At 39.0% G+C, this 14,138-nt stretch overlaps 1 pseudogene across 1 annotated transcript; it reads right to left on the bottom strand.

The window, feature by feature from the left end:
• Positions 1 to 6,389: 6,389 nt before the first annotated feature.
• Positions 6,390 to 8,075, bottom strand: LOC308271411 (lipoamide acyltransferase component of branched-chain alpha-keto acid dehydrogenase complex, mitochondrial-like; annotated as a pseudogene). Its single transcript has 2 exons — positions 6,702 to 8,075; positions 6,390 to 6,461 (listed from the first exon to the last, which is right to left on the bottom strand). The product of its transcript is annotated as a lipoamide acyltransferase component of branched-chain alpha-keto acid dehydrogenase complex, mitochondrial-like (transcript).
• Positions 8,076 to 14,138: the final 6,063 nt, after the last annotated feature.

Genomic DNA, 14,138 nt, shown 5'->3' with positions numbered 1-14,138 from the left:
TTTTTATTTATTTATTTTTATTTTTTATTTTTTTAGTGGTACTGGGGGTGGAACCCAGAGGCTTTCTACCTCTGGACTATACTCCCAGACCTTATTTTTTTATATTTTATTTGGAAACAGGGTCTCACTAAGTTGCTGAAAGCCTCACTAAGTAGCTGAGGCTGGCTTCAAACCCGTGCGATCCTCCTGTCTCAGCCTCCCAAGGGCGGGGATTACAAGCGTGCGCCACCATGCCCGGCATCATTCTCCTTTTTAAAAAATGGCCTGTAGACAAGCAGACCAGTTAGGACACTAAACAATGTAAAGTGATATAACAATGGCCAGGGTTTAAGGAAGAAGTATGGCGGAGACAGAGACGTATCAATGGGATTTCATGGCCAAATGGCTCCCAACTTACTGGCAGGGACTCATAAAAAAATTCCCTTGAACATTAGAGAAATACTCTACCTTCCCAAGCACTACTTCACAATCTTGAAGACAGAAACTAGCTCCTAAAATTAACCCTAGTTTAAGAGTTATGTCATTTCCCTGTGTTGAAGAAATTACTTTCAGATTACTAAGTTAATTCTGATCTAGAACTAGTAGACAAAAAGGCTGAGTTCCAACACTCCAGGTTTAGCACTAAAGAGGAATAAGAAGAGCACACTGGGACAGAATTGCTTTTATGCTTTCTATTTGAGCCAAATTTAGATTGTAGTACAGATTTCCCAGTCTCTCTGTAAATCAGAGTCACATATTACACAGATTCTTCTTCCCTACACTGCTGAGTCAAAAAATATTAAAGAAAAAATCATAGAGCAGATATTTTGTGCTCTACAAGTGAGACTTCATCTGATTTGTAGTATAACTCCTGCTGAAGGAGTTATATTTTCCTTCAAGCTTGAATTTTTCTCTATGACTCTGTGGAAACACTTTCCCTCCTTACTGTCATTGGCTCCATCCTAATTACCAATCTTCTGCTCTTGGTTAGCAGAGATCCATGGGATATTAAATAATTATCACCTAGTCATTCCAATACTGGTTGAAATCAGGGATGTGGCATTAAATGGGAAAGTTTTTAATTTTTCAACGTGGGCTATTTTATCTACAAAAAGAAGATAGCAAAGCCTTATATGCCAGAAGGTAAAGGGGACCTAATCAGTTCTTGGAGCTTCCAAGTGTGCTACAGTTGTTCTACAACTAATCACAGACCCCTCCCCCCTCCACACCCTGTTTGTATTTCTTCATTTAGTAAAACCACTAGTCACAAATCCCTGGAGAGTTTCTGATTCCTCCTAAAGTACACTGAGAAATTGAACAGTAAATTTCATATAGTGGTAACAAGTGTATTTATTTATTTATTTATTTTTATTGCAGTATTGATGGAACCCAGGAGCATTCTACCTCTGAGCTACACCTCCAGCCCTATTCTTTTTTCCTTATTTTGAAACAGGGTCTCACTAAGTTGCAGAGGGCCTCACTAAGTAGTTGAAGCTGGCTGCAAACCACGATCCTCCAGTCTCATCCTCCCTAATGCTGGGATTACAAGTGTGCACCACCATGCTCAGCCAGTGTATTGATTTATAATACAAATAACATAGCTGGGCATAGCACCATATACCTGTAATCCCAGTATTTGGGAGGCTGAAACAGAAAATTGCAGGTTTGAGGACAGTCTCAATAAGTAGTGAGATTCTCGGACTTCCGGGAAGATGGCGACCGAGAAAAGTGGGGCTTAAGAGCCCTGCTAACAACCAATCTCCAGTACCACAAAATCAGCCCCTTTCATAGCCAGAAAACACCATCACCAGAGAAACAAAAAAATCATCAGGCTCCAGAGAGAAAGCAGACTGAGAACAGAGCTCAGAGCCACTGAGGAGATACACCGGCCTCACGCCCAAGAATGCGGCAGCAGCGCCATACTGCCGGCTGCAGCGGCGAGTTCACCAGACGGCTACAGCAAGCTGAGGTGAGCCGCTGCAGAACAGCCAGGCGGGATCTTTCGGTGCAGGAAGCATCTAAAGCTCCCAGTGGCTGAGCTCAGCACACGCTGCAGGGACTCAGAGTGGAACTCAAAACCAGAGAAGAAAAAATACGCCAGCCTCACGGACGAGGGCGTGGCAGCAGCGCCATATTGCCACCGGGGGCAGCAGCAGTGAATTCACCGAGTCGAGTACAGCTACATCTGCGTACTCAAGAACAGTGAGTCAAATTGCGCGCCACAGAGGAGAAATCCCAGTACTGTACTCCCTGGGACTTGACCCAGTGGGGGAGTGGCGGTGGCAGAGATATCACACCATAGGAGAACGTGCAACCTGGCACCCCCCATAGTTTAAAGCAGCCTCTATCGACTCCCTGGGTCGGAGACTCTGTGATACAACCCAGTAAAGGAGTAGTAGGGTCTGAGATACTACAGACTCGAGATCCAGAGCAACTTAAGTGAAGCCGTAGTGACCCAGGGAAGAACCCAGAGAAGGCACAAACCTCCAAAATCATGGGAAAGAGGAATAACACTGGAGCAATGAATGCCCACAACCCCACAACATCAGAACCCGATAAAACAGAAAATCAGAGATTTCTAGAAGATCAAATCAGGAAAATAACTGTAGAAATAATAGAGGTGCTTCGAAAAGAACTGAGAGAGAGCCAAAAACAGATAAAGGATGCAATTAATGAAGTAAAGGCCTCAATTCAAAGCACAAACAACCGATTAGACCACATGGAGAACAGAATCTCGCTCTTAGAAGATGATCATTCAAAAAATGAACGCATAGTTTCTAATCTAAAAAAATATATCCAACAGCAGGAATCTGACATTGAAGAAATATGGGCCCATTTTAAGAGAGCTAACCTAAGAATAATTGGAATAGAGGAGGGAAAAGAAAGTGAAACCAAAGGGATCAACAATCTCTTCAAGGAAGTAATAGCAGAAAATTTTCCAGACATAGAGCAAGAGGTCGATACGCAGATCCAGGAAACTTATAGAACTCCCTTTAGACAGGATCGGAGAAGAGGATCCCCACGCCATATAATTGTCAAAATGACCAATTTGGAAGCCAAGCAGAGAATCTTAAAGGCAACAAAAACAAAGGGCCAAGTGACATTCAGAGGCAAACCAATTAGAATCACTCCAGACTTCCCAAACCAAGTCATGAGAGCCAGAAGGGCTTGGAGTAACATATTCCAAACTCTGAAAGAAAACAACTTCCAGTCAAAAATTTCCTACCCAGCAAAACTTTCTATCAAATTATATGGGGAAATAAGAAGCTTCCATGACAAACAGAAACTGAAGGAATTTATGTCTTCAAAACCAGCGCTAGAGAAAATACTCAAAGAGATTAACTACAAAGAAGAAATAGGTAACACACACCAGAACCAGAGAAACAAGATTTTCCATCCAACAGACAACTAAGATTGGTTATCTGTGGAGATTCATTATTTATGTTAGTCTTTTACCTATCTCTAAATTGTATTGTTTGCCTTTATTGTTGTTAATTTTTAGGATTTCTAGTTGGAATATTAATATACCTTCAGATATAGCATTTGGAAATATTTTATCCAATTCTATTAGTAACTTTTAACTCTGTTTACATTGTCTTTGGATATACAATATATTTTTTTAAGGAGTTTGTATACTCTTCTGTTGCCTGTGCCATTGAAATCATATCCAAGAAATCACTGCCAATTTCAATGTTGTGAGGTTTTATGACCCAGATTTTCTTCTAAAAGTTTATAGTCTTAAGATTTATATTTAGGTCTTTTATCTATTTTGAGTTAATACTTGTATATGGGATTAGGTAAGGGTCCAATTTTATTCTTTTCCATGTAATTATTATTTTTCAACAATATTTAGTTAAAAGATTATTATTTCCACCACCAAATGTTCGTGGAAACCTTGTCAAAAATAACTTGACAATATAGGGAAGAATTTAGCTCTAGGCTTGTACTTAACTCCAATGGTTTATATATCTGCCTTTAGAACAGTACTACACTGTTTCAATTATTGTAGCTTTATATGGTTTGAAATCAGAAAATATATATCTTCTAGCTTTGTTCTTTGTCAAGATCGTTTTGGGTATCTAGAATCCATATTCCATATCAGGATAGATTTTTTTTCTGAAAAATAAACATATAAATATATGATAGTTTCACCTAAAAAAATAGAAAAAAAATTCTCTGGTAAGAAAGAAAGCAAAAAGAAATATTGAAATGTTATCTTTAAGTCATCAAAAGCTTGGTATCAGACAAATGAAACTGTTATGTGAGATTATCATTTTTAATTTTGGATAAATTGCTATAATACTAGATGTCAACCACTAAGCCAAGCATGGGAAGGAGGGATGGGGAGAGAATGGGGTGGGGATCGGGTGGGGGCTGACTGGGTGATGTGTGCATGTATGTCTACAAAAGTTTGTATCCCACTATGATGTATGAATACAGTACACCAATAAAAAATAAAAATTAAAAAAAAATAAGTAGTGAGATTCTCATCAACCTAGCAAGACCCTGTTTAGTGAGACCCTGTTCCCAAGTAAAATTAAAATAAATAGGGCTGGGGATATAGCTCAAAGGTAGAATGCCTCTGGGTTCAATCGCCAGTATAAAAAAAAAAAAAAATACAAAGAAACCAGGCATGGTGGTGCAAGCTTATGATCCCAGTACTTGGAAGGCTAAGACAGGAGAATCACAGGTTTGTGGCCAGCATTAGCTACTTACTAAGGCCCTCCACAACTTTGTGAGACCCTGCTTCAAAATATAGGATAAAAAATAGTTTTAATGCAATTCCATATGTTTATCTTTTTTTTTTTTTTTTTGGTGGTACTGGGGGTGGAACCCAGAGGCTTTCTACCTCCAGGCTATACTCCCAGACCTCTTTTATATTTTATTTGGAAACAGGGTCTCACTAAGTTGCTGAGAGCCTAAGTAAGTAGCTGAGGCTGGCTTCGAACCTATGTGATCCTCCTGTCTCAGCCTCCCAAGCATGGGGATTACAAAAATGTGCCACCACGCCCAGCTTATTTTTTTAATAGCAGTAGAATCATGGATAATATTTTATTTGGTTTATAATTTTCCATATTATCTGAATTTTTAAAATAGCATTGATTAACTATTTTGATTTAAAAACAACTCCCATTCTGAAAACAATCAAGTAGACATCAAAATGATCTTTTGTTCTATCACTAAACTTCACTTAAACAACTAATTTGGGTATATAGTATTCAATTAGACATTATCAGAAACAATCCAGATTTCTGAATTCTGATCAAAATCCTGGACTCCTCTCATCTTGATATTTCTGATTAAAGTGGACCTTTAACAAGTGATTGCTATGAAGCCTCCATTACTATATAAAGTACTTTATTCTTCTCTCCATTACTCATTAGACTCCTCTCGTTTTCTTCACAATACTACTTATGATATAGAAAATGGACTAGACCCTACTTTCTCTTTTTAATCCTATTTTTAGCTGAAGATCAAGGAAAAAATGGCAGTAGACTTCTGAATATTAAAAAAATAAAGTCACTGGTTGCTACATTTAAATTACCTTCTTCTTAGGAAGTGAGTTTGCCAAGGTGAAGTGTTTCCCAGCAAAACATTAAAGCACAAGCAGTTTAAACAAATACCTTTGATAGCCTTACTGGTTATAAAACTGTAATTAAGACCAGGTTATAATTTTCCCATTTAAAATATTAATTTATACAAATAAGACATTCATAGGTTATACTTTCTACATAGAGCAAGAGTACACTCCAGGATATCTTAAAAGGTAAGTAGAGATGCACTTATTATATGTAACAACTAGCATGATCATAAGGAAATGAAAAATATTTTATATATAAATTCCTTTTCTCAGTTAAGTATAATTTAAAAGTTTCAGTAAGAATTACTGAAGATGAGCGTGGGTGGCACACACCTGCAATCCCAGTATGTGGGAGGCTGAGACGAGAATCACAGATTCAAGGCCAGCCTCATTTATTTCAATATAAAAAAGTAAAATAGGGCTGGGAGTTATAGCCCAGAGGCAGCATGCCTCTGGGTTCAACCTCCAGGACCAAAAAAAAAAAAAAAAAAAAATAGAAAAAAAGAAGGAAGGGAGGAAGCAAATGCTGTATGTGTATGACTGTTTGTCATTTTGCTTTCTTGCCAATTTCAAGCCTTTGAAACAAAGACCTCAGCACCATAGTCACACCCTGACCTATGAAATGTGACGGCCACAGGAGAACCATTACACCATCATTTATTTTCAGTAAAATGTCTAACAGACTAGTGATAAATATTGTGCCTTAGAACCATAATCATAAGATACAAATGATTTACAATACAAATTGTAACGAAGACCCTGTGCTGGCGCGACGAAGCTTTCCATCGTCTTTGGAAGCTCAGAAAGTTCGAGAATGCCTTATCCGTCTTCATTTCAGATCCAGGAGCATGGAGGCTGGGTTTTCCAAGTAGGACTTCCGCAAGTTAAGAGAAGCATGACGCTGGGCGTGGTGGCGCAAGCTCGTAATCCCCGCACTTGGGAGGCTGAGACAGGAGGATCGCACAGGTTTGAAGCCAGCCTCAACTACTTAGTGAGGCTTTCAGCAACTTAGTGAGACCCTGTTTCCAAATAAAATATAAAAAAATAAGGTCTGGGAGTATAGCCCGGAGGTAGAAAGCTCTGGGTTCCACCCCCAGTACCACCAAAAAAAAAAAAAAAAAGAGAGAGAGAAGCATGACATCGTTTCACCATCAATAATTCTGTGGTCAGCTGACCAGCTCACATTCATGATCTGAGCTTTATATACTTCTCCTTTCTGATTAAATCAGGGAAGGGCCTTAATAGATCCAAGGTCCCCAATGGCTACTTCAGGTGGCAATATCACTGGTTTGTCATAGGTGCCAACAATTGATCCGATGTCGGAAAGGGTGAATGTTCCTCCAGTGAGGTCAGTGGTGTTCAGCTTACCTGCAGAGCCCAGCTTCTGCAGGCGCCTCAACTCGGTGGTGAGCTCAAACACAGAGCAGAGCTGGACATTTTTCACATTTGGGACAATCAGCCCCTGCTCAGGGTCCATTGCTATCCCAATGTTATGAGAAGCCTTGTATGTTATATTCTGGCAGTTTTCATCCACAGAAGCATTAAGGATAGGAAATTGTAGTAATCCCAAAGAAGCAGCCATTAAGAAAAAAGGCAACAAAGAGAGTTTGATTCCATGAGTGGCAGCAATGGGCTTCAGTTCTTCATGGAGCTTAACCAGCTCCATCAGGTCGACCTCATCACAGAAGTCAAAGTGAGGGATCTTCAGGGCTGCAGACATGGTCTTAAGGAATGCCTTTTGACAGCCTTGTACAGGTTCTATTCTGTCTTTGCCTGTGAATGCCTGAGGTCTTGAGACTGGTAGGGGAACAGTCCTTTCTTTTGGTTTTGGTAGAGGTGTTATAATTCCAGCTTTTGGTGAAGAAATGTATCTCCTGTCTGCTTTTTCCAAAAAGTTGAGAGTACCTTCTTTAAGTATCCTGCCATCTTTTCCTGAGCCAACAACTTCGCTCAGCTTAATATTGTTTTGCATTGCCAGGAGGAGGACTGCAAGAATGGCCAGGCTTTTCTGGCCCTTTGTCTCTTGGTGCATGTGTTCATCATGGAACACAGCAGGAGTTTAGAAGACATCTTCTTCTGAGTCTTTTGAAGCTTCGGTTTCTATGTCCACTAGTGGCTTCCCCACATCGGCCATATCATGTAGATTACAACAGAGTTTTTTAATGACTCCATCACAGAAACTAGTGATGGTAATGGAAGCTTTGTCAACTCCACAGTTCACTTATAACATCAAACTAAGACACTGTGCCGCCTTCTTTCACTTACCATTGCTCAGCATTACTTTTCTGATCCCTTCTCCAGTGTCTGAGAGTTTGGACTGAACAACCTGTCCCTCTAAAGCAGGAGCTGTTTTCAGCAACTGAAGTGGATGACTATATTTGAAGGAAAGATAACCAAAGAAACACACACATTTTGGCTTCAAACATGAACATTACTACATGCTTGGAAATAACGAACACAAATCAGCCGCCCAGCATTCCGGTTCCAGGTCTTCAAGCACGGGAACTGCAGCCATCTTACTCCAGAATCTTTATTCTCCTGTTAATTCAGGGTCTTGTTGAGAAAGTTTATATCTGTGCCTGTGTGTTGAAGTATTGCACCAATGCCCTCTTCAAGGAGCTGCAAGGCCTCTGGTCTGCTTTTGAAGTCTTTGATTCATCTTGAATCAACTCTTGTGCAGGGTGAGAAAGTGGGGTTTATTTTCATTTTTCTGCATATGGTTAACCAGTTTTGCCAATACCATTTGCTGAACAGGCTATTTTTTTAACAGTGTATGTTTTTTTTTGGCCCCATTGTCAAAATTCAGTTGGCTCTAAGTGTGCAGATTTGTTTCTGAGTCTTCTATTTTGCTCCATTGGTCTATGTATCTGTTTTTGTGCCAGTACCATGCTGTTTTTATTACTATGGCTTTGTAGTATAGTTTAAAGCCAGGTATTGTGATTCCTCCTGCATGGTTCTTGTTGCTGAGAACTACTTTGGCTATTCTGGCTTTTTTACTGTTCCAAATGAATTTAAGAACTGATTTTTCTGTGTCTATAAGGAATGACCTTGGTAATTTAATGGGTATTGCATTAAATTTGTAGATCACTTTTGGAAGAATGGCCATTTTTATTGTATTTATTCTGCCTATCCAAGAACATAAAAGACTTCCATCTCCTAGGGTCTTTTTTTTTCTTTTTTCAATGTTTTATAATTTTCTTTGAAGAGGTATTTTACCTTCTTGGTTAGTTTTATTCCTAAGTATTTTATTTTTTATAGGATACCTTGAGTGGAAGTGTTTTTAGATTTCTTTTTCAGTTGATTTATGATTGGTATACAGAAAAGCTTTTGCTTTTTAAAGATTGATTTTGTATCAGACACTTTGATAAGTTTGTTGATCAGTTCTATAAGCTTTTTGGTTGATTTTGTTGGGTCTTCTAAGTATAGTATCATGTCATCTGCATGTAGAAATTTTTTAAAAAAACAATCACCAAAATCTCACTATCAGAAAATTACAAAAAATATAAATAACAACAGGCCAAAGACAGTTGTACCTCATTAAGATATATGATTACAATGTACTAATTTTAAAAAAGCAAAAGCAGAAATTTGCTAGGCAAAATAAAAAAAAAAATAGGACTGAGAGTGTAGCTCAGAGGTAGAATGCTCCTAAGTTCAATCCCTAGTACCACAAAAAGAAAATACAAAGAACCTAAAAAAGTTCTTGTGCAGATAGATATAGAAAATTTTATTCATTGTGAAATATCAGTCCTAAATCTGAATTTTAACCATGTGTCCAAAGGAAAGCAATGTGTGCCTTACCCTGCTTATTACATATACAGAAGACTCTTCATACTGATTCATGTCCAGATATGGAGTACAAAGGTTTTCAATAATTATTTTTACCTTTAAGTATCATGACTTTGTAAAGTGTATATACTATAATCAGAAGCATTCTAATTAGTGATGTGGATAAGATACATGAATAGAATCAATCTTTATGGAAAGTAGAAAAAGAACAACAAAAGGTTATGCAGTAAGGCACAATCCCTTAGAAGTTCTTTCAGTATAGTTAAAAATATTTTAAATAACACTGTTGGCCCCATTTTAACAGCATATAATTAAACATATGACTCATATTTACCATTTCATGTTTCAAGTATGACCCTCAATGCTACCTTTGCCTTGCCACATATTATATTTTAAATAAACTATATCTTTGGTTTTTAGTGACTATAAAGGATAGATGGAAAGGACTCTTAGAAAAATGTTTCAGTGTGATGACCATTTGGGGTGGTTACTGAAATGAAAATAATAGGCTTCTGTTTCCAATGTAATAAAGTGAATTTTTAAAGCCACTCATTTGTCTTCTTGTAAATGCTAGCAATAATAAAAGGTTGTCAATCCTTAGAAATAAGAAGCAATAATTCACTCTTAACAAGTAGACTTTGCCATGCTTTGTCAGACTTGAGTACATCAAGGCAAAGCTCTCTAAAGTAATAATTATATATAAAATGAGGGGCAAGCTAGTAGGTTAAGTAAATGCTTGACTTAGCCTTTAGCAGTAGGAGGGATATATCAGGATAAAGTAGAGGATCAGAGGTGGGTTTTTTTCAAATATTATTGTATTGACCTGATGACTAAATTTACTTTAAAAGACATGACAACTAGAATAATCTAGGAACTTAAGTGGTCTGAGGGGGAAAAAAAACACCATACTAGTATTTATTTGTTTTTCACTATACTTTGTATTGGTGCATTATAATCATACATCATAATGAAGTTCAGAGTGACAGTGACATACATGTGCATAGCATTTAGTGATAATCAGTTTTATTTTACTGACATATGTCTAGGAAGTAACATTTTAATTGCATCACACATAAAAATGAAATGTCCTCTCAGTATTCAGAAAACAAGCCAGAGAATAATTTTGAAACCAAGTCTCTAAAATATGTACCTTGAATCCTAAAGTCTCTTCTACTTTTTTTTTACATTGTTAGGAAGTTTTGATGAGAATATCAATCAATAAATGGCATGTTATAATTTCTCTTTAATAATTCTCCTTTAGATTCCAAGGATCATGCTTCTTTAGCCTTTTGAACCTGCTAACCCAAATTTATTTCCCCTAGCAGGTTCAAAAAGGAAATTGGTTTCATTATCAAGCAAGGCCTATTTTTCCTCATGGAGTCAGGAGACATTGCCCACAGCTCGCAGCATCTGCTAGAGAAGAGCCTAGTTCTTAGGTCAAAGGCTAGCAATTAAAAGCAGAAGTGTTTGCAAAAGCTTATTTGGCACACGCTCATACCATCTCCAATGTAGGCTGAAATTGAATTGTGAATTTGTCTTGATTGCTAAACAAATAAAAAGCATCTTTTGTGTTTTCCTCTTTTTCCAGCAGAGTTTCAGCCTCATATGTCTAGCTTTGGTACCTATTATAAACTGACTTGTGTCTCCCCAAATTCGTATGTTGACCTGGAGGTGGGGTCAAAACAAGGAAATGTAAGAGAGAGAAAATCTAAGATGAAATACTGATTTTCATCTCACTAACCACAGTCTTGACAAACTGTTTTTGCAAGAATACCTCATTGTCTCTAACTCCTCTTCTCCCCTTCTGTCAATAGTTCAGGTCTGTGCCCCATTAAAAACTCATTTCTCGCCGGGCGTGGTGGCGCACGCTCATAATCCTGCGCTTGGGAGGTGGAGACAGGAGGATCTCGCAGGTTCGAAGCCAGCCGTTCTGGCTTAAGAGATCCTGTTTCCAAATAAAAAGTATAAAATAGGTCTGGGAGTGTAGCCCGGAGGTAGAAGGGCTTCCAGGAACCCCAGTACCACCAAAAAAAAAAAAAAAACTTATTTATCCACCTCCTCTTCAGCATTCTCTTATTCTATTCTCTTCTGGCTTTATCTAGTCAAATTTGCCATGACTTTACTACAACCACAAACTCTATCCCTATTTCAGTAGTTCCCAAACTTCAGTCGTACTGACTGCCACACATACCAGGTATGTCCATTAAAGAGGACCAAACTAGATCTACTAAAAGAATTTCACTGAAGGTGGAATCTGAGAATTTGCCTTTTTCATAAACTTCTTGGGTGGTTCTTGTTAAATAGATGGATAGGCATGAGCACTGGGGGGGGCCTTATCTACTCTCAGAGATAGCCCTGGGTCTCCCATGAGCAGGCAAACCCTAAGCCAAACTTCCTGGACACCCTTGATCTGTAGTTAAAAGGCTTTCCATCCATGGTGAAGATTTCCTCTCTTAAGAAAATAAGAGGAACACTAGGGTTCCATGCATGTGCTTGAACAGAAGGGGGTCCAGGATAAAAGTAGGACAATGGAAAGTAACTTTCCTAATTATGATGCTTTTTAACATATCATTAGCATTGTAGTTTTGCTCTTTTTCTGGGTGTTTTTTGGGTGTTTACAGGTAAGCAGTGTAGCTAAAATAGGCTAAACTCTCCTGCCACTCATCCTAGTAAATCAAATGACCTCAGGAAATTGGGAACTAGAACTAGGTATAAACAGCTGCCAAAAGAGTTACCTGGGGAACTCTAACCATTCAGTTGAGGCCTGCTCTCACCCTTGAGAATGTATCTTTCCTGTAATAAATTCTCTTGCTTACACAACACACACTGGTCTGGTGTCTCATCTGAATTTTTTCTTCTGAGCATACTGAACTGAGATCTCACACCTGTATCATCAGTTGGGGCCATGACCCATCTTTTCTACCACTCTGAGTGCCCTTATTATGTCACACGTCTTTCCCTCAGCTTATTCTCTTGTTCCTAAACCCTTTTCCTCCGAGAAGCACTAAATATTGAGGTGCCTCATCTTTTTCACTTTATGGTCCTCTGCTCATTGGAACAGTGGAAAGTATAGGACAAGTTTGGGTCATCCTATGGAGGACAGTGTTCCTCTGTCCTCTAAGGTGCATTTTTGAGATGCATAAGGAAAGAAAGATTAGCTTCCTTTGCCAAGCTGCTTGGCCCCAATATAAACTCCCCAATGAGGAATTATTGATTGCCAATGAGACTATTATCACAATCCCATTTTCTAACTGAATCTGTTCTGCAAAATCTCTCCTTCTCTCCTTCCAAATCCTCATCCTTCTTTTTCACTTTGATGCCTTTCTTGTATCCTGCTCTGACCACTTACCAGGGACCTATGCACTCCACTCCAATACCCATTGCTTTTAAACCCAAGTCAATACCCTACCAGCTCCCATATAATTTCTTGTGAAAACCAGAGGGGAGTTCTGGGTATGATTGATCCACAAACCATTCTCTCTAGTATAATTAAAACACATTAAACAGACTTGGCCAGTTACACATATAATCCTAATGGGTATGTGAAGCCTTTCCAACATGTATCTCTAGCTTGTGATCTGACTTGGAAGGATCCTATAGGTATTTTGGGCCAAACCCCATCATACACTGAGCAAAAAAGAAGCCTAAAAAAGGCAAAGAAATATGCCAATAATCTCCATTTGCGTGATTCCAAGTACCCAACTAGAGAAACTACCATTCCAATCACAGATTCAAAGTGAGATTAAAATTACTCTAATCAACTATGGAAAAAATGTTTCTTACTTTCATTAGAGCAGGATTAAAAGCAGGGAGACAAGCTGGGTGTAGTGGCACACCCTTGTAATCCCAGTACTTGGGAGGCTGAAACAGGAGGATCGCGGGTTCATGACCAGCCTCGGATACTTAGGCCCTTCAAAAATTAGCAAGACCCTGTCTTAGAGAGACAGAGGTTATTAGCAACACAAAAGTGGCAACAATTACACAGGATCCCAATGAAAACCCCCACTGCATTCTTAGAGTGGTTATGAGAGACAATCATTAAATACATCCATCTAGAACTAGGTTCTAAAGGGGCCAAATTATCCTCAAGGATGAGTTCTTTATTCAGTCTCTGCCAGATATTAGGCACAAATTACAAAAGATGACACAAAATCTAGCCACCACCCTGGATACTGACCACTACTTTTGACCTCTGCCACTTTGTCTTTTAAAACCAAGGCCAAGAGGCCAAGGCTCAAGAGAAGGAAAAGAGAAGAGGTGGGAGAGAGAGTAAGCATGCCTAGATTTTAGTAACCCTTAGAGGACACCAACAGCCTGCCACTGCATCTCCCTCCAAGCCCAGGAGACCAAGTGTCTGATCTTCTATCACGCAGGCCACTGAGCCAAAGATAACCCTTCTAAATTGGCCTGTTACTGGTGCAAGGTCACTGGGCAGTACTCTGCCCCTGGGAGCAAAAGTCCCCTGGGTGGAAAATCAAACCCAACTTACCTGAAGTACCCCCTCCAGTTGGCCCCAATTCAGAAAATCACCTACTGGACTGGAATCACGGATGCACATGAACAAAGCATACCTTTTGGACTCTGGGGCCACCTACTCTGTCCTTAGTTTCTTCTCCAGATCATTGTCTTCCCGTATTTGCATAGTTCAGGTAAATCAAACCTGAAATATTTCACACATTCTGTGTGTGTGTGTGTGTGTGTGTGTGTGTGTGTGTGTGTGTGTGTGGTACTGGGGTTCTTGGAAGCCCTTCTACCTCCAGGCTACACTCCCAGACATATTTTTTATATT

Source organism: Muscardinus avellanarius (assembly GCF_963383645.1).
Source record: "Muscardinus avellanarius genome assembly, chromosome: 1".
NCBI classification, from domain to species: Eukaryota; Metazoa; Chordata; class Mammalia; order Rodentia; family Gliridae; genus Muscardinus; species Muscardinus avellanarius.
The sequence above is the reverse complement of the archived record's forward strand: the minus strand, read 5'-3'. Positions and strand labels throughout refer to the sequence as shown.